The 25,974-nt window shown below is 43.7% G+C and overlaps 1 protein-coding gene across 3 annotated transcripts in view; it reads right to left on the bottom strand.

Moving 5' to 3' along the window:
- KCNH8 (potassium voltage-gated channel subfamily H member 8) overlaps positions 1–25,974 on the bottom strand; it is a 953,382-nt gene that overhangs the window by 631,123 nt on the left and 296,285 nt on the right. The gene's annotated exons all lie outside the window — the stretch shown is intronic.

Genomic DNA, 25,974 nt, shown 5'->3' with positions numbered 1-25,974 from the left:
AGCATTAGGATAACTTTCAATAAAGGTTGCCTTTAAACCTATTCATCAATAAGGGGTGTTTGGACTGGTACAAGGTGCCCACTATACATAGTGGACAGCATATACCAGGCCAACTTCTCACACCCAGCAGCTTCTTGGGCCAGTTTCGAATTAAATGGATGAAATGCTTAACGGTGATCTACCTTGACCAACATTATCAACATTTTGAAGCCCATTGTAATTAATTTTTTACTCTGTAAAATTTATTGGCAAGAAAATCCAGGGAGAACCTGAAAAACTGAAGTGCAACTTTGACAGACCCATCTATGTTGACAACATATTCCTCCTTTAGGCTTTCATTATCAGATACCTGGGACTCCTCCGGGGCTGTTCTTTGTGGTGAAGCACCAATTGTATAACCCCCCATTCGCTCTGTGAAAACTCTCCAGGTACACCTACCTTTCATCAATCTTTTAGTTAAGTGTAAGTTACGGACTTGTAGTCTCTATTCTGAACATGCAGGTAATTTGCTTTTTTTTATCTTGCAATCCTCAACTTCTAAAAATTATACAAAAGTTTTTTGGGGAAGCGAGTTCTTGTCTGGGGAACCAGACCCCTTTAATCGGTTGTGAAATTCATGAAATTTGCTCCTGCTTACTTTAAAAAAAAAGTGAAAATTAAGTAAAATTGAGTGTAATTACCTAAAAATTCAAATCTACCATTTAGCACTATATTTGACCGTGAAATGCATCCTTGCAACAAAGTTTGATACAAAGATGCATTTTTTGCAGAAAAAACTGTGAAAAAGCCAATTGCTCCGAACAACAGCAGCACACGCTCGGGGTGCTAAAATGTTGCCATGAACAGCAGTGTAATTACGCAACGTGGCGTAATAGGATAATTTCAGGAATTTCACGTAACAAGCGTAATGCAAAAAAAAACGTGAATTATGCTGCTTAATAAGAGTTTCGCCCAGGCCCAATTATAACACAATGTGGAGGTGCATTTAGAGGTAGACAGGTGGATGGGCGTTCACCATTGTGGCGGAAATACCTTCGTCCCCACACGGGTAGTGCAGGTGTTACTACATTTTGAGTTCTCCACTTTTCTCCATAAACCTTGCCTTTGCCACCATCGGAGGATTCAGTTTGGGAATGGAGGGTTGGCAAATTATTTTTTTAAATCATAATTTGTCGCAGTGGAGACAGGGAGTGGACTGGTGTGCCCATCAGGAGAAACCAATCTATGTGGCGCGAGGGTGACCGGCTCAGCACACTAAAATATGGGGCAGGTGGTTCGGGGTGGCGGGTATGGGGTATGCTATGAGGAGGTATTGTGAGACCGATGCCATGCTTATGTATGAGATGATACCGACTGTGGATACTGCATCTATGATGATCTATGTCTCAACAGAGGCTTGGTGGCGGGTTAATGTGACGTGTTGTACTTGTAAGAAAACCATAGAAATGTGTTTATCAAAAAAAAATCATAATTTCTGCTTTGGATAGTGGAATTCCCACCGCCAATCATGAGCACTGGAAATGTGCTTCTAAAGTGGTACAGATCCAATTCCCACCTAGCCAATCTCTTTAACACGCAGACTCTGATTGATGTAATAGCCTGCTTTTTAGTGGCACTATTTTTTAAATTTTTCTGCTAATGAAAGTCTGTAACCCTCTCCAAGGTGAGCATTCAGAGAGTTAGCTCTGCTGTCAATGGTGGAGGAGTAGACACGCTTCATAGAGTTTGGCTGGTCAGCCACCATTTATGGTAAAGTGACCCTGATCCTTAGCAGTGTCAAGGGTCAAGGGTCAAGGCAAAGTCTCTGTTGAGGGTATTGGTGTCATAGCAAAGGTGCCATGGGTCTTAGTGCAAATATGTTAAATGGGCCTCCTGACCCATAGGTGGGGAGTAAAATACCTCAATTATCTGGGTTCAATGGACCCATGAGACCTCTGTGCCTCGGTGCCACTGCACCCTCTGCGCAACTGTTAGCTACTCCCCTAGAGGGCATTGCAAAGAGGGTATGCGACTGCTAGAGAGGTGTGAGGAGGGAACACACTATGTTCAGATTTCCCTCCTGACCTATTCTGTGGTGATCTGGTGACCTGAGATGTCTGTTCTAGCGCTGGGAGGCGGTGGTACGTGCTTCACAATAACTATAGAATAGAATAGAATGGAATGGGATGGACTAGAATAGAATAGAATGGAATGGACTAGAATAGAAAAGAATAGAATAGAATAGAATAGAATGGAATGGACTAAAATAGAATAGAATAGAATAGAGTAGAATAGAAATAGAATAGAATACAATAGAATGAACTAGAATAGAATAGAATAGAATAGCATGGAATAGAATGGACTAGAATAGAATAGAATAGAATGGAATAGAATAGAATAGAATAGAATAGAGTAGAATAGAAATAGAATAGAATACAATAGAATGGACTAGAATAGAATAGAATAGAATAGAATGGAATGGAATCAACTAGAATAGAATGGAATGGAATAGAATAGAATAGAATAGAATAGAATGGAATGGGATAGAATGGACTAGAATAGAATAGAATAGAATGGAATGGAATAGAATAGAATAGAATAGAATGGAATGGGATAGAATGGACTAGAATAGAATAGAATAGAATGGAATAGAATAGAATAGAATAGAATAGAGTAGAATAGAAATAGAATAGAATACAATAGAATGAACTAGAATAGAATAGAATAGAATAGCATGGAATGGAATGGACTAGAATAGAATAGAATGGAATGGAAGGGTAGGGAACGGAAGGGAAGGGGGAGGATGAGGGGAGGGAAGGGAACAGCCTTCTCTAAATCAAACCGTTCCATGATACAGGCCTTAAATACAAATAAATACTTACCTCAGTTCTCAAATGCCTCAAAAAATAGATATTTCGTTGATGGTTTTCTTTTGGAATCAAGAGATGTCGAGGAAAATGGAGCGATAATAATGAAATAAGTGAAGCCAGAAGCTATGTGAGGATTCCCACCTGGATCTAAAGGAAAATCATTTTTTGATTCATAAAATGTTCTCTGCACAATCTAGCCTTTGAGAACTGATTGATTTTTGGCCCTTCGACTTTATCTAATATATTGCGCCTCTGTGTCAGTGTTCAGAAAATGCAGGATTACTTTCATAGAGTGTAATCTTTTTAATAGCAAACTAAAGCTATCATTTTTTTAAAATGTTGTTCAGATCTGTAGTTGCTACTTTATCAAACATTTTTCAATCAAGAAAATGTTCTCACAATGCTCAACAAAAGGTGTCAAATTGTAATTTTGATAGTGCGAATGCGAAAACAATCTATTTTTGTTGCTGCAGCGATGGGGAAATCCTTCTTCTTTTACTCGAGAACCCAATAGCAAAAAGTATATTTGCAGGTCTCCCCCCATTATTGGTGTGAACAAAACTATAAATGAAATTTCACTTTTTTTTTCTAAAAAGAAATAAGTAGAAAATCAATTAACAGTTTCTCCCCTGCAATTTTCTGGATATTTCCTCTTTCTTTATTAAAAGAAACACTTTGCACATTGCATGACATCTCACACCGTTTGCAAGCTTCTCCCTGGTTGTTCTGAAATGTGCATACGTGAAGCTCTGCGCGCCACTAGCACCACCCTGATTTACTACAATAAAAATATGGTGGTGGACTTGGTAGGCTTAGTTTATCAAGGCCTATGTGTGACTGGGGAGGGTCATTTGCAGGAGAACCATCCCTTATATAGCGCTTACATTAGCTCATAAGTGTCAGCAGCAACTGATATTCCTGGGGCCCATTCGATAAAGGGGACCCTCATTACTCTATACAACCAGTATTGTTTACTAGCAGGATGACAATGTGAGTTGAATGCTCACTGCTGACGAATGCAGTTAGTAGAAAGCCACGAGTTTGAATCCTGCAATACGGAGTCATCTTTGAACTGAGTAATAATAATATCTGTAGTTATAGTGCTTTGAAACACCATAGGTCTGTATGAAGAGCTGTATAAAAACAAGTTAGTATTGACCTATTGACATATTACTCAACTCATATCAGCATCTTCAGGCGGATGAAAGGTTGGGTAGCTCCACCTGGATTGCAACCTGTGTCTCTTGGGTCAAACACAGATCCATGCAGGCAGAGCTTTAGCCCACTGGACCCCGGAGGCGCTTGCAGGCAGTCCCCTAGGAACTTTACTGAGTGCAGGAAATATTCACTTTCTTCAAGCCTTCCCAGTGTAGTGACACTGCTGTAAAGACACTCTATAAGCCATCACCGTGGACCTAGGGTGGTCCATTGATGTTGCCTTCAGTTTAGCTTTGCTTCTCCGTGCCCTTCATCCACCGCATCCAATCACTGTCCTGCTGCGAAGCATCTAAAAGCTGTGAGTACTCGCAAACACAGGCCTGTTTTGGACCAGTCTAAGATTGGCTTGGGGGCAAGATTTGATGAATTAAGTGAAAGGGATCTTTGCTTCCATTGACCTAAGTCCAACCTCCCCGGGGAAGCCTATATCGGGAGGGGCACTGGTGCCCTCCTGTGGACTTTAAGGTTGATCATTCCTGTTGTGGCGTCAGCATTGCGCAGGGACTCCCTCTTTCAGTCTGGTCCCTCACCAAGAGTCAAGCGTTGACAACCCAAGTTCAAAGTGGTGTCTGTGGGAGCTGAGAAACCTCGAGCAGTGGTCTCAGATAGAAGAGAGGTGACCAAAGGTCATGGGGAACCCTTCTTCCAGTCGCTTCGCTCTCCAGGAGGCAGGCCCTGTCAGACCACCTTCATAGGAATGCGCTTCCATGTGGTGGAGAGGCAATCGGAGGTCCTTTCAAAGGTCAGGAATGGTGGGTGCCTAAGCATCTTCAGATAAAGGGCAGGGTAGACCAGAAGGCAATTTTTCATCTAAAAGGCCTAGAGGAAGAGGTTAAGCAAAGTTGTATTTAGTTGCAGAGTGTATTTGCCTTCCTAGCAGTTCCCTGTTTACCGTCACCAGTGCAAAGTTTTTCTGGGCATAGGCCGTGGTTCTTGGCATAGATACTGTATCTGGGCATAGGCTCTGGTTCAGGGCACAAGCCCTGGGTCTGGCCATAGTCCCTGGATCTGGTCATGGTCCCTGGTTATGGGCATAGGCTCTGGTTCTGGGCACAAGCCCTGGTTCTGGGCATAGGCCCTGGTTCTGGGCATAGGCCCAGGTTCTTGGCACAGGCCCTGTCTCTGGGCATAGGCCCTGGTTCTGTGGTACTCTTTCTCACTCACTTACTCACTCTAGGAGAGCCTTCTCAAAATAAATGGCACTACTGAACACGCAAGGGAGTCTGAGCGTGTCCTTTCTTTGGGTGACACTTATTGTTGGAGAATGTATACATATACATAGATATCAATCTGATGTATCTCTCATTAATGACCTACAAGAACAATGGGAAAATAAGGAAACAATTGCTACACACACAAGAAGGGGCTCTAAGTGAAAGGGTGGATGTCTGAGGGGTGACATCAAGAATATCAACCAAGGCTAGCAACATACAGCCAACACCGTTCAAACCGAAATCAACGTTCAACCCCATCACCCCCTGAGACTCGATAGACATTTTCCATGAACAAGTTGTGGGCCAAATCAAACAGCTAAATCGCAAAGTTCAGAACACTAAACCAAAGGACAATTGGCGGGACCAAAGGTATCATGAACTTATGAAAAAAGTGCAAGAAAATAATTAAATAGTGATACGGAACTCCGACAAAGGGGGAAACATAGTGATATGGTCCAAAGAGGAATATACCAAGGAAGCATACTCCCAACTCAACGACAGAACATATTATCTTAGAAGCAGTGTCTCCAATTTGAAAACTTTAGACACTGAATTTTATAAAAAAAATTACAGGCATGGAAAATCATGGGGCTAATCAAGACACAAGAGCATACATTTCTGAAAAAAGAAAGCCCAACAATACCTGAAATTAATTTTATTCCTAAGGTACATAAAGATCCAACAAAACCTGAAGGCCGACCGATTATATCTGCCAGAGACAGTCTGCTAGAGCATACGTCGCAATATGTTGACTGTTTCCTGCAAGAGCATGTCAAAGCCGTACCATCTTACATACGGGACACAAGTGACTTCTTAAGAAAACTGATCAATTTTGAATGGAAAAGCAACCATCTACTAAAGGCACTTGATGTAACTTCCCTGTATTAGGCACATGGATGGTGTAAAGGCATTGGAACATTGCCTTGACAAAAGACCAGGCCAACCAGTGAAGCATAACAAGATGTTGGTAGAAATGGTCACATTTACTTTGAACAATAATGTGTTTATGTTCAATCATGTCTTATACCAACAGACAAGAGGTGTTGCGATGGGGGCCAGCTTCTCTCCTAGTTATGCATGCCTTCACATGGGCTGGTGGGAGGAGCTGAACACATACAGTATGTACAGAATAATATCAGACTGTGGCTACGCTTTATTGATGACTTGTTTGTGGTCTAGGATGGGACTCATTGTCAAGCGAAGGAATTTGTGAATGTCATCAGTATAAATGAAATTAGTTTGCATTTCACTGCCACTATTAGCGATATCACAGTCAATTTTCTAGACACACAAGTGTACATTAAAAATAACAAACTTGAGACGAGGCTGTACCGTAAAGAACCGGCTGGCAATTCAGTATTGCACGCCAGCATCTCTCATCCTCAACACTTGGTAAACAGCATTCCTTGCGGGTAAATGTTGCGACTTCGATGAATTCACAGCAACAATTCAGATTTCAAAGAAGCACAGACAGCCAGCAAAGTCTGATTCCTGGAGCGAGGTTATTCCCATAAGATTATTAACAGGGCAATTTTAAAATCAATGACTCTGCAAAGGGAAGAATTACTCAGGGATAAACAATCCAGTGTTACCGAGTGCTCCCAAGGAATAACAGGCGCTAAAACCCAGACAAGTAGCGCGTTCAGGATAATCATGGGATACAGCACACAACAACAAAATCTGCAATCCATTATTAAAACTAACTGGCCCCTAACAATAAATGACCCACTCATTCGACCATTACTACCCCAGAGAATATCAATCACCAACAGCTGAGGACAATCTATGAAAGACAGTCTGGCGAAAACTAGCCCTGAGGATATTGAAGGAACAAGTTGGCTGCAAACACACAAAGGCTTTAACAAATGTAAAGTTTGTAAAGCATGTCAACAGGGTATAAACAGGAACACATACCAAACCCCGTTCAGTACCAGAGAACATAAGATTACGAGACTATTGACATGCAAGACTGACCATGCAGTCTATGTGTTATTATGCCCATGTGGTCTGCAATATATAGGGAGCACTAAGTTACGAGTCCATAAAAGAGTGTCCAACACATGCAAGCAATAACAAACCAGGATAACACATACCCAGTGGCTCGTCATTTTAAAGAGCATCACCAATCCAACAGTCTTGATCTCCGATACTATGTTATAGATGCAGTCCCTGCCAGTAGTAGAGGAGGGAATGGAGAGATCAGACTAAGAAAGTTGGAAACCCGATATATTATTGATATGGATTCCAAGCAGCCTGGGGGACTAAATGTATCAGAGGATCTATACACCTGCCTGTAAGAATGTATACAGTGACGCCAATAGGAATTTATGTAAAAATCACTATTATCCAGAATAATTTTATCCAATATTTAATATTTAACATTTTACATATTTATATATTTTATTTAAATGTGATGTTATACATATTTATTGGAGACAAATGTAGGGATGTATATCTAAAACACACTTGTAATTGGGAGTGATATGTACAGATTAGAGTATAATTACTCAAATGAGTTGTGTGCCCGGTTGGTATTTATAACTGAATTCAATAACATCTAGGATGACAGTAAATATAGTAAAAATATATGACCCCAATATACAATGGTTACATATATACATATAAGAAAGTAAAAACAAAAGATAAAAAATCAAAAATCTGAGATTAAAAGCTAGACCCCACCATAGTTCTTTTATGATTGAATTGGATTATGAAAGATGCTAGACAACATTTGTCATCAATTTGCACAATGCACTTATTCACTTCTGCACTTTAACACTTAGCACTATAGCACTTTGATTTTAGCAATATGGACAATTTTAGACATGAATTAAAATGTATGGAGTCCCAGGCTTGGGACATACAGCAACATGATGAGGGCAATCAATATGTATTACACAATGATGACCAAAAATTATCATGCAATGTGGATATGCTTCGCCTGGGTTAATAATGGGTAAAGCACGGTCTTGATAGATTAAGAGTGTCTTAGCGATTGGACAACAGCAATGTATATTAAAAATTATTTTAAATGTATATTTAACATTATTAAGTAATTTTGTCCACTGCAACTAAATTAGTGAAGCTTATGCTTGAGATATTTTAACTTGTATGTGGAAACAAGTAGAAATATTGTTTTAAGATGTCTTCTATGTGTATTGGTGTTTTTTGCACGTGGTACGCCACATCTGCACTCGTCACTTTAAAAACAAGATTGCAACACTCATGTGATCAAGGCGTGTAACGAGCTGAAACACATATTGGCGACTATGCAATAAAGCAACTTTGAAGCACTTACCAAGTGGTCTGTATCCGTGTTGTGGAGATATCCGGGTGGCAATGGAATTGCAAGAGATATATATGTATACATATTTGTGGAGTGTGTTGGTGGCAGCTGCGGTAAGTAAAACAGTTTCAAATGCATGTTATGTGCATGATTGTGAGTGAAAGTGTACTTATGTGAGAGAGCGTGTGAATGTGTGATCATGTGTGTGTGAGTGAAAGTGAGTGAGAGTCAGTGAAAGGTAGTGAGTGAAGTATGTATCAGATTGACTGTCAGTAAATATGTCAGTGAGAATGAGTAAGATTAAGAGTGAAGGCTTGTGAGTGAGTGAGAATGAATATGAATGAGTGCAGTAGGGTGTAAGAGAGCATGAGTCAGTAAGAGTGATTGTGAGTGACAGAATGAGTGTAAGTGAATGTGAGTAAGAAAGTGATGTGATGCATGCAGATTTGTCATTGGCCCAGGCATATTCAAGCTAATTATTGCCTTATAAGGGCACCCAGGGCACAATACTAACGCTGACATACTTGAGGCAATTCTTAGCATGACAGGCACCTGCCACAAAATACTGCACTGGAGCCCGGGGGGGGCAGGGGGGTGTAATTCTTGGCATTCAGGGCATCAATGGTAAAATACTGGTACTGGCATACTAGAGGCCATTCATGGCATTTAGTGCATACCAGAGGACAGTCTTGGCTTGTGGACATCTGTGCCAAAAGGCTGGTATTAGCACACTGGAGGGAATTCTTGGCCTAGAGGTGAACAGCCCGGCACACAGGAGGCTGGCAACCATGACTAAATGTTGGCCCAACATAATGAGGACGTTTTTTAGGTAAAGGTCATCTGTGATATGTGGATGACATAAATTACAAAATTCCTGCACTGACATATTTAATGTCAGTTTTCATAGAAGATGGCACCCTGGAATAAGGGGGCACTCATGACAAAATGCTGGCCCTGGCACAATGGAGGTAAAGTTTGACATATAGGGGCACGCATAGCACATTTAAAAACAAGTAGGGTCAAGTCCTGGGGAACATTAGGTTTCATTGACTTGGCACAAAACAATCATTTAAATATTTAATACATGTTTTTTCAGCATCTATCCCATTTTAGAAAATGTATGTGAAAATGGTACTTCAAAAGGTACTATCTAACCTCATTTTTTTCCAACTTTTCTCAGGGGGAGAAACCCCATGGAAGAGGCCTGGCTGACTCGGGTCTTTGTTCACTGTAATTCAGGGCAAGTATTATTCTCCAGAACTTTCCCTGGCGAGTCAGCATATAATGTAGGTGGAATACAAAACAGGCATTTGTCCTTATAATGTTTATACACTTATAATGCGGGTGTTATGGAACTTCAGCGTTGTCAACAGTTATATTGTTAGGGTCGTGTGACATGCCTTCCTGGAAAACACCAAGGTCAAGAATCATACAATGTCCCTTTCTGTGGTGTCATTAAGGTAAAAGGACATGTGATGTCACTAAGCACAAATGAGTCATCCTAGTACAAACAAAAGGGACAGGGTGTCTGCATCCAAACAACTATAAAGGATTCCCTTTTCACCTAAGATATAGGTTTTTACAGACCGGTACAAGTGGGAGCCCAGCTAGTAACCAAAGGTCACTAACATGAAAATCCTTAGGGATTGAAATAAACTTTCTCATTTAAAAGTTTGAAAAACCATTGAACACAATAAAACAATTGTATACATGCCTATATCTATGTGAATCTTTTATTTTAAGTCACAGTTAAAAATAGGTAGAAAAGCAGATAAAATAATAATCACAGTTGTATTCAGTTCAATGATCAAATAATTTAAGGTGCTTGTGCAAATAATTTGAATTTTGTATAAAAATGCAATATTCACAGTAATCTAATACATAAAATATCCTTCCATGCAAATCATAATTAAAACCAAATCAAGTTATCACAACAAATCACATATTAAAAAATTGTTTAGAAAAAAATAACAAATTGGTATGTTTAAACGTATTCCTTCGAGCTATCTTTTTTTTTTTTAACACACTTTATTGGTAACCGCTGTATACTATGTACTTCCAAAATATAAACATTCAAGTACAGTCTTTTGGTTTTCTCCCATAATATACCTCCCCATGCATTTGTACATAGCAATCTGGTTTCTCCTATCTTGCATTAGAGGGGAGTCCTATAGATGGCATTGTTAGTCTGTTCTCTTTTCCCAACCACTAATGTACAGGCAGTGTTACATCCTCCTTCGAGCTATCTATGACCAAACAAATATTTCTATCAACGCAGCGTTTCGGTGAAAAATTGAATTATCGCCACCTTCTTCAGGACAACATTTACTCATTCAAATATTATCACTTTATAAAAGACAGACTTTCTTGCCTTGGAAAATCAGGACACTGTATGTTGTCCGTTTCTTGCATCACAGCTAGAGTGTTAATTTTGTCCACCCCTGCGGTAAACTTTTCAAGCCACTCATCAGTAACGTCTTTGTGAAAGTTTCATAAAAGTCTTTATTCGTCCTTAATCAATTGAGTCGTTTTATCACCGGTGCTTATCTCGGTTTTATAGATAATGACGTAAATACTGGATGGGTCACTATGATGTGTGCATCTCATATATTGTCAGGCTCATACCGGTCAATCTTGCATGGAATTTCTCGCGGTTACTACTGCCAATTCTTTCAAGTGATTGGATTTGCTCATTATTCTCGAGATGCTATTCTGTAATTTTGTGCAAGTATCGTCCTCCTTATACTTGGAGGACGTCATGCATTTTGGTGAATCAACGCCCTTGTTCTCTCTTTCCTCTCTTCCTCTTTATATTTTTTCTCTGTCTCTCTTTCTCTATTACCTGCACCCTTCCTTCCATTTTTGTCTGCCCTCCCGTCCCTATTTTTTCTCTCATTAGTTTTCTGACTTTCCCTCACCATCTTCCTTTCCTGCACTCCCTTCCTTTCCCTATCTCCCTCTTTCCTGGTTCATTCACAGAAATCAGGTCACCTCTCAGCTTCGGCTTTTGTTTGCTAGAAAGCTAAATTTGTTAACGTAAGTGACACTTTCTCCATTGTGAATCTTAGCCTGGATCAGTGCATTTAATTACGGAGCAGAGGTGTCAGTTACTCCCAATTTAGCTTTCCAGGAAAAGCTTCTTGGGGAACTTGTGTGAACAAATATAGGTTTTGGTTTACGGCATTGCACAGCGCAGAAGTCAGCGCATTGCCATGGCAGTGGCGTAATGAAAAAGTATGACCCCCACCTGCAGAATGTGAAACGAGCCCCCCGAGTCTTCCATATCTCACAGATATTCATTGGCCTTGGGCTGAATGGGGCCCCTTGAAGAGTTGTGGGGCCTTTGAAAGCTTGGGGCCCCCACTGTGCCATAGGGGCTGTAGGGACCGTCATTATCCCCTGTGCCAAGGGTGTGTTTCACAGAGAACCCTGTGAGAGAACCAGCAGGCTTCGATTTGTAGGGTGTTGTTTATAAAGCTGCATCCCTGCTGGGGCAGTAGTCCCTTTATATGGGGGTGTGGTTTGCAGCCCCATCGAGCTTCAATGATCAGTGGTGGGGTAGGGCATTGGCTGGCTCCTATAAAGGCTGACCTGTCTGTGATTGACTGCATCCCAGATAGTCTGCCCTTCCGAAGACACTGGATGTCCATGTAGTTAACTACTTCCCAACCCCACCTTGCACCTAAAAAGCATTTGATCAACTTCTGACTGATTCTAACCCACCAGCCTAACTTAATAAGGGATCAACAACGCAAGGTCCACCAGCATCCAAGAGGTACACGTCACGTGACACTGATCATGCCCCATTTCTACCAGCCCTCTGGTGGCATCACCTAAGAGCTGACTGGAGCTGCCTATATCTGCCATCTTTTTTAAGGCCCTGGATAGCAGTAGTTACCGCACACATAGCACTCTAGCATGCAGCTCGGAATGAGGTCCTCTGGAGTCAGCCAAGCATTCTGCAGAGGTAGAAGAATCGGTGGTACAGGCCGAGGAATGGCTTGCGTTGATGTTCAGGCTCCATCATACAGACGTCTCAAGAATCTTCGCCCCCTTGTTGTGAAATTGGAATACGGGTTGATTATTGTTGGTGGGGCTTTGTTACCCTGGATGTAATCTTGATGGGAGATGTTGTGGTACTACAAGCATAGCTTCAGGACATAAAGGTGCTATTGAACAAGAAATAGGATCCTATGTCTGAGATAATGGTGATATTTGACATAGCGGTCTAGGTCCGATAGTATGAAACCAACGGAGCAGTTCCTTTCTGGAGTAACTCCAGATGTGAGGCGGTTGAAGGGCTCACTATGAGTTTCCAAACAAAGCCATAATGAGCGCATTGGTTCAGGAATGGTGTGTGAGACACGCGTACAGTGTGGCTGCGTGGACCTCCTTGATAAGGGCTAGCAAGCGGCAAATTTGGTGAGAAAAATAGCTGCAGCCGTCAGCTCCGCAGATAATGAGATTATCTGACGGAGCTAACGGCTGCAGCTATTTTTCTCACCAGATTTGCCGCTTGCTAGCCCTTATCAAGGAGGCCACGCAGCCGCACTGTACACGTTTACTCTTTCCAAGGATGCTTCGTAACTTTATGCCCTGAAGAAGTTCATTGTTTATGAACGAAACACGTTGGCTGACAATTTCCTGTACTTGGATTCTTACAAAAAATAAAGGACTTATTAAGACAACTTAACCAAGTCTATAAGACTTATTGAAAAAAACTTTTGCCACTTAACGGGTGGTGCACCACTCCATATCTTGGGTTCATCCTTTTTCTGCTTCGCAGCTGGCACCCAACAACGGCAGGTGCTGGAGTAGCTGGTGCACACCCAACCTGATTCAGTGTTGAACTTAATACAAAGGGAACACAGCAGGGGCCACGGTGTCCGCCGTTGCCTGTACCTGTATTCTGCATGGTGTGTGAGACAGCAGGGGGCAAAGAGTGGGATCCGAGGGTCCCTTGCCTCTCTGTTGTTCCTTGAATCCAGATTTCATAGAAGGCAGCCATCTTGGATGTGCAAAGTAATGACAGCCAGATGCAGATGTTAATGAAGTGTCTCATCCTTACGGAAATATTACGTGTGATCCAAACATGTGCTCTGGAGAGGGGCACGGAGCAGGAGCAAGGGGTCTTGCACCCGCCCTACAAACTTTATCAAAGTGTTACTCATTTAGGTCTGTCAATCAGCTCCATGGCAGAGTTTCCTGGCTCTTGGCTGCTGCATTGCCTCTGATTGGGTGTCAAGATCTTCACGCTGGCCCACAAAGCGGTGTGTAGCAAGAATAAGCTTCAATACTGAAGGCGTTCCAACACACGGGGCCAGCGGTCACCACCTTCAATCCTTATATGGTCACTTCGGGATTACCTCCGCTGGGCCTGATGGACCCATGGTTTCCATCTCACAGAATAACCAGCAGCCTTTTTGGGGTATTCTTTTGAGAGAACCAGATGTTACATTTGGGAAAGAACCGCACATGGCTCGTTATTATTATTATTGTATTTTTGTATGGCGCGTAGGTGCCCGTAGGATTTCCCAGCACTTAGATGGAAGACTAAACAGCTAAGGAGTGATGCTGGGTCATTGGGACAGAGGACATGTCAGACACTGGTTCTGTGAGGATGGAGTTGGTGTTGGGTCATAGCTGGCTTTGTTAGTTAGAGAGGAGGTTGGGTGGTGATTGCTTTGAACCTGCCTGTCAGTCTGGGGTTGAGCAGGACGCGTGTGCAATGCTGTGCTGAGGGAGGGCGTGTCTGCTTGAGGAGTTTGGTGAAACTGACGGTGAAGTTGATGGTGATCAGTTTTTTTTATAGTAAGGTTTCTTTTTTCGATTCGTAATTGGCGTGGCACGGTTGAGTGTCTGGGGCTCTGAAGGATTGCCTCTTAGGTGTTGAGGTTTGTCATTTCAGTCGTTACACCTGGGAGGTGGTGGTAATAAAGTATGGAGTGGAGGAAGCTGGTGGCTGTAGGTGAGTTATTTAATTTAGGAGAGAGAGAGTACTTTGTGGGTCTTATTGTCACCACGCCCCCTTAACACTGGTAATACAATGACATTTCATCCCTGAATATGTGCATGTATGATAAGGCCATGTCATTTTCTTTTTCAAGGGTCGAGGTTATAAACAAAGGTATTAAAAGAGAGCTCGGCCGCTCCATGGGCGCAATCTCGCATCATTTCAGGAATTTCGTAATACGCTTGTTACACGAAATACAGAAATTACGCCACTAAGCAAAGGCAAATGAATTCATTATTGAACCCCCTACCCAGTACCTGAGCACACAGTGTTAATAAAAAACTTCAGGTGACATAAAATCACATTCAATAGGCCTTGTGAGTTATTCTTCTCTGCAAAGTGACTGCAACATAGATTTGGACATAAAATATATGAAGTAACTGGTAATCTATGGGGCAACGACCAGTGATCTCCGGAGTTGGTTAGACTGTGGTACTATAGTAATATGGAGCCCGACCATTGCACTGTAGTGATAAATGTGTGCGTGCAAGTGTGTCAGCGCACCAGTGTTCACTGCCTCCGCCCCCATTCATCGATGACGTCGGTCCACTGAGCAGATGTTCCCCGGGCCTGCGCGCGCCCGGCGAGCAGCGGGTTAAGGCGCGCGGCGAGCGCGAGGTCACTTAACATTCTATTACTTTGCATACATTTCTAGCCATGAATGGATTAAGAGGAGATTAAAAGGAAACAGGCCCTCTCCGCAGCGGCTTTGGTGATTGCGCTCGCAGGGTGACTTTGATGGTCATGTTTAATCTATCGCGGCTGCTTCGTTTAAAACGGAACTTGATTTTTTAATTAATTGAATGCAAAAACTGCCACCAATAATATATTCTTGCAATGACCTGTTCCAGAATATTGTCTCTTACAGCACTTGGAGTTCACAGACGGTTCGTCTACGGAGTGTTTTTTGTGTATTTACTCACTCACTAGTTTACTAACCCACTGTCTCACTCACCAGTTGAGTCACTCATTTATTAATCTATATAACTACTCACTCATTCACTTCCTTGCGCACTGACTCACCTACTCACTCACTCACTCTTTCCCACCCACTCAAACGCTCGGGCACTCATTCCCTGAGCCACTCACAGAGTAACTCATTCACACTTATTCATTCATTCACTCACTCACTCTCACCCACTCAAATGTCCACACGTTTACTCACATACATAACCGAATCCCTCACTCACCTCAGTGTTGAATCCTGGCATGACTGACCCATGCCTTTATCATTCCTTCAACAGACTGATTACTACTGAATTATGAAATAATGACTCCTACCCTCAGCAGTCTGAGACTCTGGTGAGTTAAAACTATCAAGAAGCTTATTAGTGTGATGGTGGTTCATTCAGGGGGAGGGATTGAAGAAGGAAGAGGGAAGTCAAATAAACAGAAACACGTTGTTCAGAGTCCCACCTGCAGAATGCCAAATTATAGCAGGAAGAACTGTTCTTTGGGAGCATGTCTGGGACCCTTTCAAGACACCAGCAGGGGTGGTAGGGGTTCCCCTAAAGGCAGGCGTGTAGTTTAGTCAGTTAGATTTGGGGGGAGGGGTTTAATCGCTAATTTCCCAACTAAAAATCCGTATGGCGAAAGGTGGGGGATGACCAGGGTTTGCAATAGGTGAGTCCCTGTCTAAGTTCCTGATTTTAAATTTCAAAAAACTTTTTTAGACAAACGAGGACTACGAGAAAAACCAACAAAGGCATAGGAGACCCAACTCCGGGGCCACAGACCCAACCCTCAAGCCAAGAATGCATTTATTTGTGGGGGGTGTCACACCCCAAGCACCCCACCCCCTGAAGCTACACCTCTGCCTACAGGCAGCAGAGGCCACGCACTTGTTCGGGGTGAGCCACCACCACCAGAACACCAGTGTGCCTAGGGCAGTACAAGAGCACAGACCTATCGAGCACTGGGGCTCGCCCTCTGTTTCATCTCAAAGGCCGGTCGGGCTGGGGCAGGACCTTCAGCAAGCCTGACCTCCAGAGGTGGGGTCCCAGATGATTCCCACCAGAGGTGCAACTAGAGCCAGATTTCGGGAGGAGAGGCTACTAAAAATTTCGGGGAGGAGGGGCTACTGAAAATTTCGGGGGGGGGGGGGGGTCTACTAAAAATGTCGGGGGGGGGCTAATTCTTCCAGCATTAGGCAGAGAGGAGATGAAGGCCCGGCCAGCATTTCACTTGCTGGACATAAGACTGGGGTTGAGCGTACAGTCCACTGGCACACTGCTCCAGTGCCAGCCCACACTGCATGGCACTGCCTACCCGCTTACATTTTCTGTGGGTGTAACAGATTGCGCATTCACTGGGGCATCGTTGCATCACTCAAACATTCATTCATCTGCAAGTTACTGTGCCAGGCACTAGATGTAAGGAACAGATTCCTAACTGTCCACACACATTATCAACAACACAGTTTCAAAAGTCAGGATTCACTGCACAGCGCAGGGGTGAATAAGCAGACTTTGGGGCATATCAGCAACGAGGCGATATAAAATTATCGCCGCTTTTGCATCCGTTTTTGGCCAAAAAGCGGCGATAATTTTATCGCCTAATTAGCAAGGTCACGCTATCGCGTGAAACCTTGCATTAGCGCCCAGATTCTTAACGCCCAGCTTTGCATCTCTAATGAGATGCAAAGTGGACGTTACTGACCTGACATGACAGGAGAAATGTCGCTAAGCGACATTTCTCCTATCATCAAGCCCCACGCTATGAAGCATAGCGGCAAGAAAAGTAGCGATAACCCCTGTTATCACTACTTTCCTTACGCCTGCTTCAGGACTGACTTAGCCATGATATCCTATGGAAGGGGGATATCATGGCTAAGTTTGTGGGGCCCTATCAACAAGCTAACGCCAAACTTCGTGGGATTATCGCTGGGTTTCCAGCGATAATCACACGTTTGGCAGCTAGCGCTATGATTTTTATCGCTTTTGAGATAAGCGTTGTTAATAGCACGCTATCTCAGTGATAAAAATCCAATCTAGCCGGCGATAATTATCCTAGCGCTAAGTGCGCTTAGCGATAATTATCGCCGTTTGTTTCTCCAGTAGTTTGGGATCACAATGGACCCAAAACGCATCTAAGTGGACCACGAGACCGAGAGGAAAAGCAGTCATCACACCGACAACCAACAGGACACAGGGAACCGGAGGAAAGAGTAGGGACATTTCCACGTAAGGACGCGAAATCCACTGTAAAATGCCCTGATTGGGTGAAGAATTGACAAGACGTTGCAAACAGAAAAAAAAATATGTCATCACAAATAATGAATAATTGACCAATGAAATGTCATTACAATAGAGTTGTGTTGGTCTACATAGAAGGCCTTTATCTGATGTAAAATTCTGCTTTTTACTGGAATGTATTTATTTATAGTTTTATATACTGTGGACCAGACACAGGGCTGTTAGAGCATTTTACAGGAATAAAACCCAAATACTTCAAAATAACATAGAGTTTAAATTAGGGGAAAACCAACATTGTACAGCAACAAGGTCGCTGAGCCTTACAAAGAATGCGCTGTTTATTTCACAATTGCTATTTCCCATGCGCCAGACTAGCATCAGAATTATTTAAGCCATGACCACAAACATACATAGATGCACATAGTTTCAGGACAGAGATTGGCCCTCAGGGCGAGGCTGTTCATTCTCGATACTACAGAGATTCCGACCCCATCAGGAATTAGCAGGTCTGTCGAGTTGCCACAGCCCTACAAAGGGCCGTATTTATGAGAAGTGACGCATCGCTGCGTAAAAGCATCAACGCGTCACTTATCAGTGCGCCCTCCTTGCAACATGATGGATGCATCATATTTACTGTATGATGCATCATGTGGCAAGGAGTTACAGATACGTCAGTATTTGTGACGTATCTGTAGACGCAAAAGTGACGCATTGCTGGAGTGTGTCACAAAAGTGATGCAACTCCAGCAATGTGTCCTTTCACATGGGGCAAGCCCCATGTGAAAGGGCCTGCGTCAGTCTCTCACCTGCTGTGAGGCAGGTGCAAGATATTGACGCTTTTGCGTCCTAGAAGTGGAGCAGTGAAATATCATAGATTTCACTGCGCCACTTCTACGAGGCTTTATGCGGGGGAACGCCCACCCTGCATACGTTATACCTAATGTAGGTATAATGTAGCGCAGAGGTTTACAAAGTGACGCATCTGCTTAGATGCATCACTTTGTAAATAGGGCGCAACAGGGGGCAGTTTTACGCCGCCATTGCCACACAAAAAGTGATGCAACAGAAGCGCAAAACTGTTGCAAGGCCTCATAAATAAGGCCCCATGTTTCTATGCAGACTTTGGATGCTTAAAGAAGCTGAAATCTCCAGGGGAAACTGCAGGGAAGAATGGGGATTTCCAGGGATCAGATTTGGAATTGCCAATTTCTTTGTAATTTCACATTCCTCTGGGAATTCTCAGTGGTAAATTCAAACAACCCCTGTTAATTCCCCACATTCGGTGTAAGCAGGAACCCTGGTATGGTGAACACAAAGGTGCTGCATTAACATTCATGCATCTGGGGAGCTCGTAATGAGGCCCACCACAGAAAAATGCAATACCAGAAAGGAGCTTGTCTGAGATACTCCTGTTGAGCAGAAAAACTCACAATGGACAGGTATGAAGTTACTCCAGTTCTTAATTTGAGCCAGAGGATTCCAGTGCTCGGCACTGGCACTTAATTGTCAACACCGGCGTTTCTGACAATCTGCCACTAGGTGGCGTTGTCTGGCTGATTTAGAGATGACCACAACAACAGTTAATTATTAGTTCAATATACATTACAAATGACTATTACCTGCCAACCAAGCCATTCTTCTTACTTTGGAGCCTGAAATAGTCTGAATTGTTACACCTGTAGCAGTGTGATGGTGAGTAGTTGTGTTGTTACTATCATTGGCAGCATGGCAGGGGCAATGTGTGGTGCAAGCTGCAGTGGCCTCCTAAAGAGAGCCATGGCACTTATTTCTTTCTTTTTTTTTTTTTTTTTACAAATTAAGCACTGGATATTACCTCATGAGATGATTCATTTTTGTGACAGATATTTTTGGATGCCCATGTGCATGGCTGTGTGAGGGATGTGGGCTATTTTGAATACACATCACCCTTCAAAAGGGAACCAGCAGACACTGAAGAAGACTGGAGTGATTTGTAGCGGTGCCTTTAGCGGAACCAGATGTATCTTAGGTGTACCTGGCAGTAAAACATTCCTGGACTCCAGAAAGAGGTGTAGCTTAAGTATACCTGTGAGTAAAGCATTCCTAAAGCACTTCTGTACTCCAGCAATAGAAGTAACTTAGGTATATCTGTGAGTAAAACATTCCCAAAGCATTCCTGTACTTCAGGACTAGGTGTAACTTAGGTATACCTTAGAGTAAAGCATTTCTTTAGCAAGTATAACTTAGGTGTACTTGAGAATAAAGCATTCCTAAAGAACTCTTGTACTCCAGAAGTAGGTGTAACTGAGATACACCTACGAGCAAAACATTCCTGTACTCTAGATCCAGGTGTAACACAAGTATACTTGTGAGTAAAGCATTCCTAAATCACTCCAGTATTTCAGAACTATGAGTTAAAAATTCCTAAGGCATTCCTGTACTTCAGAAGTAGGTGTAACTAAGGTATGCCTGTGAGTAAAGCATTCTTGTACTTTAGAACCAAGTGTAACTTAGGTATACCAGTGAGTAAAGCATTCCTAAAGCATTCCTGTACTTCAGATCAAGGTGTAACTTAACTATACCTGTGAGTAAATGTGAGAAGTTGGCCTGGTATATGATGTTCACTAGTTAAAGTGACCACCTTGTACCATGCCAAGCAACCCTTATGGTGTGGTTGTAAGTCAACCTTTTCGGACTAGCTGCCCTAGTGGTAGCGTAGGCTAAGCAGTCTTTGAGGCTAAACTCGTGAAGCGTGTTAAGCCAGCTGTTTTACCAAATGCAACCCCCTTTTATACCAATGAAAGGACACCACACAGATATATATTCAAAATATATATGTATTTATTTCTCAAAGTATCCCCTAGTCTCTTTATGAGCACAGGAGCACAAATCGTCAAACAAGATTACAGTAGAATACACAGAAGTTGCACTTTATATGGATAGGCCCTGGTGGCCGCTCAAACCATATACTAAAATAGTGGTATAAGTACCACGAACAGAAAAGGGAAAAGGCCTAGGGCCTCTAGAATCGCTGGGCCTACAAGGAGCTAACTTCAGTTAGTGACCAGGAGGTCCACGGGTGGCGTGTGCAGAGCAAATAGTCACACGCGTGCTCCCATAGGTTTCAATGGGTGCGTAAAAAGTACAAAGTTACTGCAAAAAGGATCTTCCGGATGGACTATGACCTTAAGATTGGAAACACAGACACTAGAGATGTTACTCTACACTTGGGCACCGGAGTGCCAGCTTTACCTCACCCACAGGAAGCGGGTGCATAGGTGTCGAAGTGCGTCGGATTTCTTCTATCGGGTCAATGGAGCCTGTGGACAAAGATGCTGCAGGCGGTCGGTCCGGAAGGGATGCGGTGGATCCAAGAGTGGATCGGAGTTGTAGAAGACCTGTAAGCAGAGGGGACAGTGTTCACAGTCACTAGCCAGTGACCAGCGTGGCACCAGGTGGGTACCAGGCGATGTCGGGTGCAAACAGGAAGAAAGGTGTAGCTTGTCTCTGCAGCCACGTGGTCCCTGGAGGTTGACGATGTCCAGGAGTCGGTTCACTAGCTGTCCCACGCAGGCTCTCGCTGTCGGCGGTGTCGGCGACTTGATCGAAGCAAACAAGCCTTGGCAAAAGCAATTGTTGTGGAGAACAAGATAAGCTGATGGTTCTGACCAGCAAGGTCAGAGGGACTGCTCCTTTGGAGGGGAGCAAGGGCCAGTCTGGAGAAACCAGACCAGTGGTGTATTTCTTGAAGTTCATCGCCAAGATGGCCACTAGCCAGCGGGCCAGCAACCGGTTAGGCGCGTCGAGTGGCAAAATGCAGAAGGGCCCCACGCAGATCGTGGAGATGCTGGAGGGCTCACCTTTGGTGCAGATGCTGCTCGAGGGTTGGGCTTCTCAGATCCCAAAGCACAACTTGGAGGGAGCCTCGGTTGTTGCACTTGCAGCTTGTCGTGGTCGTTTCAAGATGGCTGGCTCCACGTGTCTCGGTGCCTCCACGGGTCTCCTCGTTTCAGGGACTGTGGATCGGGCGGTGAGAGGTCTGGAGGTCCAGGTCTTGTCAATCTCTGGGCTCGGGCTCCGGCGGGAGGCGGCGGCAAAGCAGATGTTGACTCGCTGGATGGTGCTTGCGTTAGCAAGGTGGTCACTCCCTGACCACAGGGGAGATTTCCTTCAGTCTTCTGTGCAGCAGAATGTCGAAGTTCCCGTCTTCTTCTTAGTTTCAAGTTGATTCCAGGATGTCTGAAGTCTTAGGACACAGCTCCTACCTTTAAGCGGATTCTAGGGGCCGGACTACCTGCTAGGTCCCTCCCTAAGGGTGGGACCAGGAAGGGGGGTGGTTACACCCCCAATCCTTTGTCCAGCTCGCCCCAGGCCCGGGACTGGTGTGCCCCAGGACCGGTTTGAACTGGCATATGCACCGAGGCTCCTTGTGAGCCACAGGCATGTCTGGTTTCTTTCAAGCCCTACCTGACCAATACACAAAATCCTGTCTGGGGTGGTGCACGCACCTCCCCTGGCAGGAAACCCTTTGTCCACACCTCCCAAGCTGGAAGGACTCCCAGCAGCAGGAGGGCAGACTTGTGTCTGTGGTGGCAGCATCCATTTTGTGGAGCTGAGGCTATGTCTGATTTTACCCGGGTTTCAGGTACTGTACATGTCGTGTCCCTCTAGAAGGGTGGAATGCTAACCCCGTCGCCAGAATTGGCGAGGGGTTAGTATTCCAATTCGTATGACACCTTACTCGACATGTTTTGATAAAGCCAAACCAAAGATAGCATTTAACCGCGAGGTTCATAATGCACTTAAGAGTATATGGTATGACGATATCTGGAAACAGTAGAAGGAAGTTGTTCCTACCACTGCAGACAGGCTCAGCTCATGCCGGAGCACCATCTCACATGGAACCAAGCACTCTGCCTTCAGGATTGTTAAGGCCTGCCATAGGAGTGACTTATAGGTTAACATGTGTCCCATTTAAGGTTAGGTATAGGTATACTACACCTAAGTAAGAGGTGGTTACACCAACTTACCCCAGCTGAGTGATCAGCCAGTTGTGTCAAATTTGTTAGGCCAAGCCTGGGGTGGCATAATACATGCTTCAGCCCCTGGTAGGCCTTAGATACACCAATGCCCTGGGTACCTAGTGTACACTGGTACAGGGGCTCACAGGGTGATCCACTTCCAATTGGTGATGCACCTAGGGTGCATAGTGTAAATTTAGTAGAGAGAACAGCAGGCTGGGGGTCTGATTGGCAGGCCCACAGCCTCAATATGTCAAAAACCAGTGAAGCAAAAAGCAAAAATTTGGGGTGACCATAGGATAGCAGACCCTACTCTCCTACAGTAAATAATTCATGTACTCCAGAACCAGGTGTAACTAAGATATACCTTAAAGTAAAGCATTCCTAAAGCATTCCTGTACTCCAGAACCAGGTGTACTTTAGGTATACCTGTGAGTAAAGCATTCTTGTACTCCATAACCAGGTGTAACTTAGGTATACCAGTGAGTAAAGCATTCCTGTACTTCAGATCCAGGTGTAACTTAACTCCACATGTGAGTAAATCATTCCTGTTCTCCAGAACGAGGTGTAACTTAGATATACCTTTGAGTAAAGCATTCCTACAGCATACTTGGACTCCAGAACCAGGTGTACCTTAAGGATACATGTGAGTAAAGCATTATTGTACTCCAGAACCAGGTGTAACTTAAATATACCAGTGAGTAAAGCATTTCTAAAGCATTCTTGTACTCCAGAACCAGGTGTACTTTAGGTATACCCGTGTGTAAAGCATTCTTGTACTCCAGACCCAGGTGTAACTTAAATATATCAGTGAGTAAAGCATTCCTTAAGCATTCTTGTACTCCAGAACCAGGTGTAACAACTTACATATACCAGTGAGTAACACATTCCTAAAGCATTCCTGTACTCCAGACCCAGGTGTAACTAGGATAGGCCTGTGAGTAAGGCATTCCTAAAGCACTCCTGTACTCCAGAACCAGGTGTAACAACTTACATATACCAGTGAGTAACACATTCCTAAAGCATTCCTGTACTCCAGACCCAGGTGTAACTAGGATAGGCCTGTGAGTAAGGCATTCCTAAGGCACTCCTGTACTCCAGGACATGGTGTAACTAAGGTAAACCTGTGAGTAAAGAATTCCTGTACTCCAGAACTAGGTGTATCTTAGGAATACCTGTGAGAAAATAATTCTGCCTTTCTGTACTCCAGCACTAGGTGTACCATAGGTATAATTGTGAGTAAAGTATTCCTGTACTCCAGAACCAGGTGTATCTCAGCTATACCTGTGAAAAAATGATTTTTAAAGTATTGCTGTACTCCAGAACCAGTTGTACCTTGGATATAGTTGTGAGTAAAGCATTCCTGTGTTCCCGAACTAGGTGTATCTTAATTACACCTGTGAGTAAAGCATTCCTGATCTTCAGAACCATGTGTAACTTAGGTATAGCTTTGGAATATCTGAGTGAAAAGGATTCTTCTGGTACAGTTTGGATGCTTCCCATAATTGTATCACTGTTTTACAGTCTGATTCCAGTAGGAAGGGCTTAACTCCTCAAGGAAGTGTACGTTGGCGCTGTGAGTTCTTTTCCGAGGCACTAATGAGTGCATGTGGGTTCAGATTGTTATTTAGTGTGAAGCCCAGACATTCTGTGCATTCAAGGATGTGAGCTTTGCAGCCCAGCACCCAGAGTGACTCCACAACCACTTATATATCATCAAGGTGTGTGGATGAAGAGTTACAATAGTACATCAGCACTTCCCAATATATAATTACCTTGATGATATAAATGTAGTTGATATTCTGCAACCAATATTCTTATATTTGTATTTGTATTAAAAACTCAGCATTGTGATAGAACACATTTCATAAAGCATTCCATGCTCTAAGTCCCCTACGTCGTCTGTGTGACCTTTGAACTCTAGCGCCTGTTTTGGATTCATTGCAGTCAACGCCAGACCTGCATTCACGGTTCTTGTCCTCTCACTGCTGACATCTGCAGGTCTTAAGATGGCACTGCAACAAGGCAAACCTAGCCCCTCGCCCTTCAAAGGCAAAACAAGTGAATAGGTTTTCATTGGGTGACAGTGGCATCTGTTACTTAAAGTGCTTAGAAACACTGCGCTATGAAACACTACACGGGGACAAATTATTTAACACTGTGCTAGTGTGACCCGCATTTCATGCACATCCTGTGGAAAGGCTTTCAGCGGGCAGAGGCAGTGACGATCGTTTTTAATCGCATTACCTGGGATATCTCAGTGCTGCACAGGCGCAGGGAATGGCTCGAGTCCTCCAATGGTCATCAGCCATTGCCATCAGTGGCGGCTCCTGCGCTAGGCGGAGGAGCGTCACCGCAGCAGGAAACATATTATGATAAGAACTCGTGTTATTATCATTTTATATTTGCTTCTGCTGCAGCAGCTTTCTCGGCGGGTTGGGGCTGCTCCGAGGGCAGGGGAGGAGTGAGTTGCCCTCTCCTAAGTGCACATGACTGTTTCGTCAGCCCTCATGGTCCACCCAAAACAATCATACGCCCTTCCCATATTCTCCATGCAGGCTGCATTACAGCCTGTATTGCAGAACATGCCCAGGCTGCCTTTCTCTCACGCTCAGACCAATAACAACACTGCTTTGTAGCATTGTGATCGGCGGGTAGGAGCCGGGTGCATCCTGCTGCTTCCTGTATCCTGCTGCAGGACCGGAGCAGGAAGAAGAGGATGGAGAAGAGACGGCGGCCGACCGTCCGCTGCAGGTGTTTTAAAAAAAAGTTTTTTTCACGCCCCTGCCCCCGCCTCACCACCTAAGTCTGATAGCAACCACTGCTGATTGCCATCATACCCCCTTGAGCTCAGCATGGCTTCTAGGCACCCACTCATTCCATCTCAGGGTATCTTTAGGAGCTGCCTTCAGGAGGAGGCTGGAGGAAGCGTAAACTATGGGTGTAAATGTAACAGACAACGGGGCATGATCAGCAATACAGGAACTATTCACATAGGTAAATACATGAAAATAGGGTTTAAAATGAGAGCACTCTTTCCATTGGCTAAAGAATAAATATCAAAAGGGCTTGGATCGAAATGAGAGCATTCTTTCCGGGTTAAACAACAAATACCAATAGGGCTTGATCAGAAACTACAGCAGTCTTTCCATTGGCTGAGAAAGAAATAACAATGGGGCTTGATTTGAAATGATAGATCA

Source organism: Triturus cristatus, chromosome 10 (genome assembly GCF_964204655.1).
Source record: "Triturus cristatus chromosome 10, aTriCri1.1, whole genome shotgun sequence".
Classification (NCBI taxonomy): Eukaryota; Metazoa; Chordata; class Amphibia; order Caudata; family Salamandridae; genus Triturus; species Triturus cristatus.
This window is presented reverse-complemented; position numbering and strand designations above follow the sequence as displayed.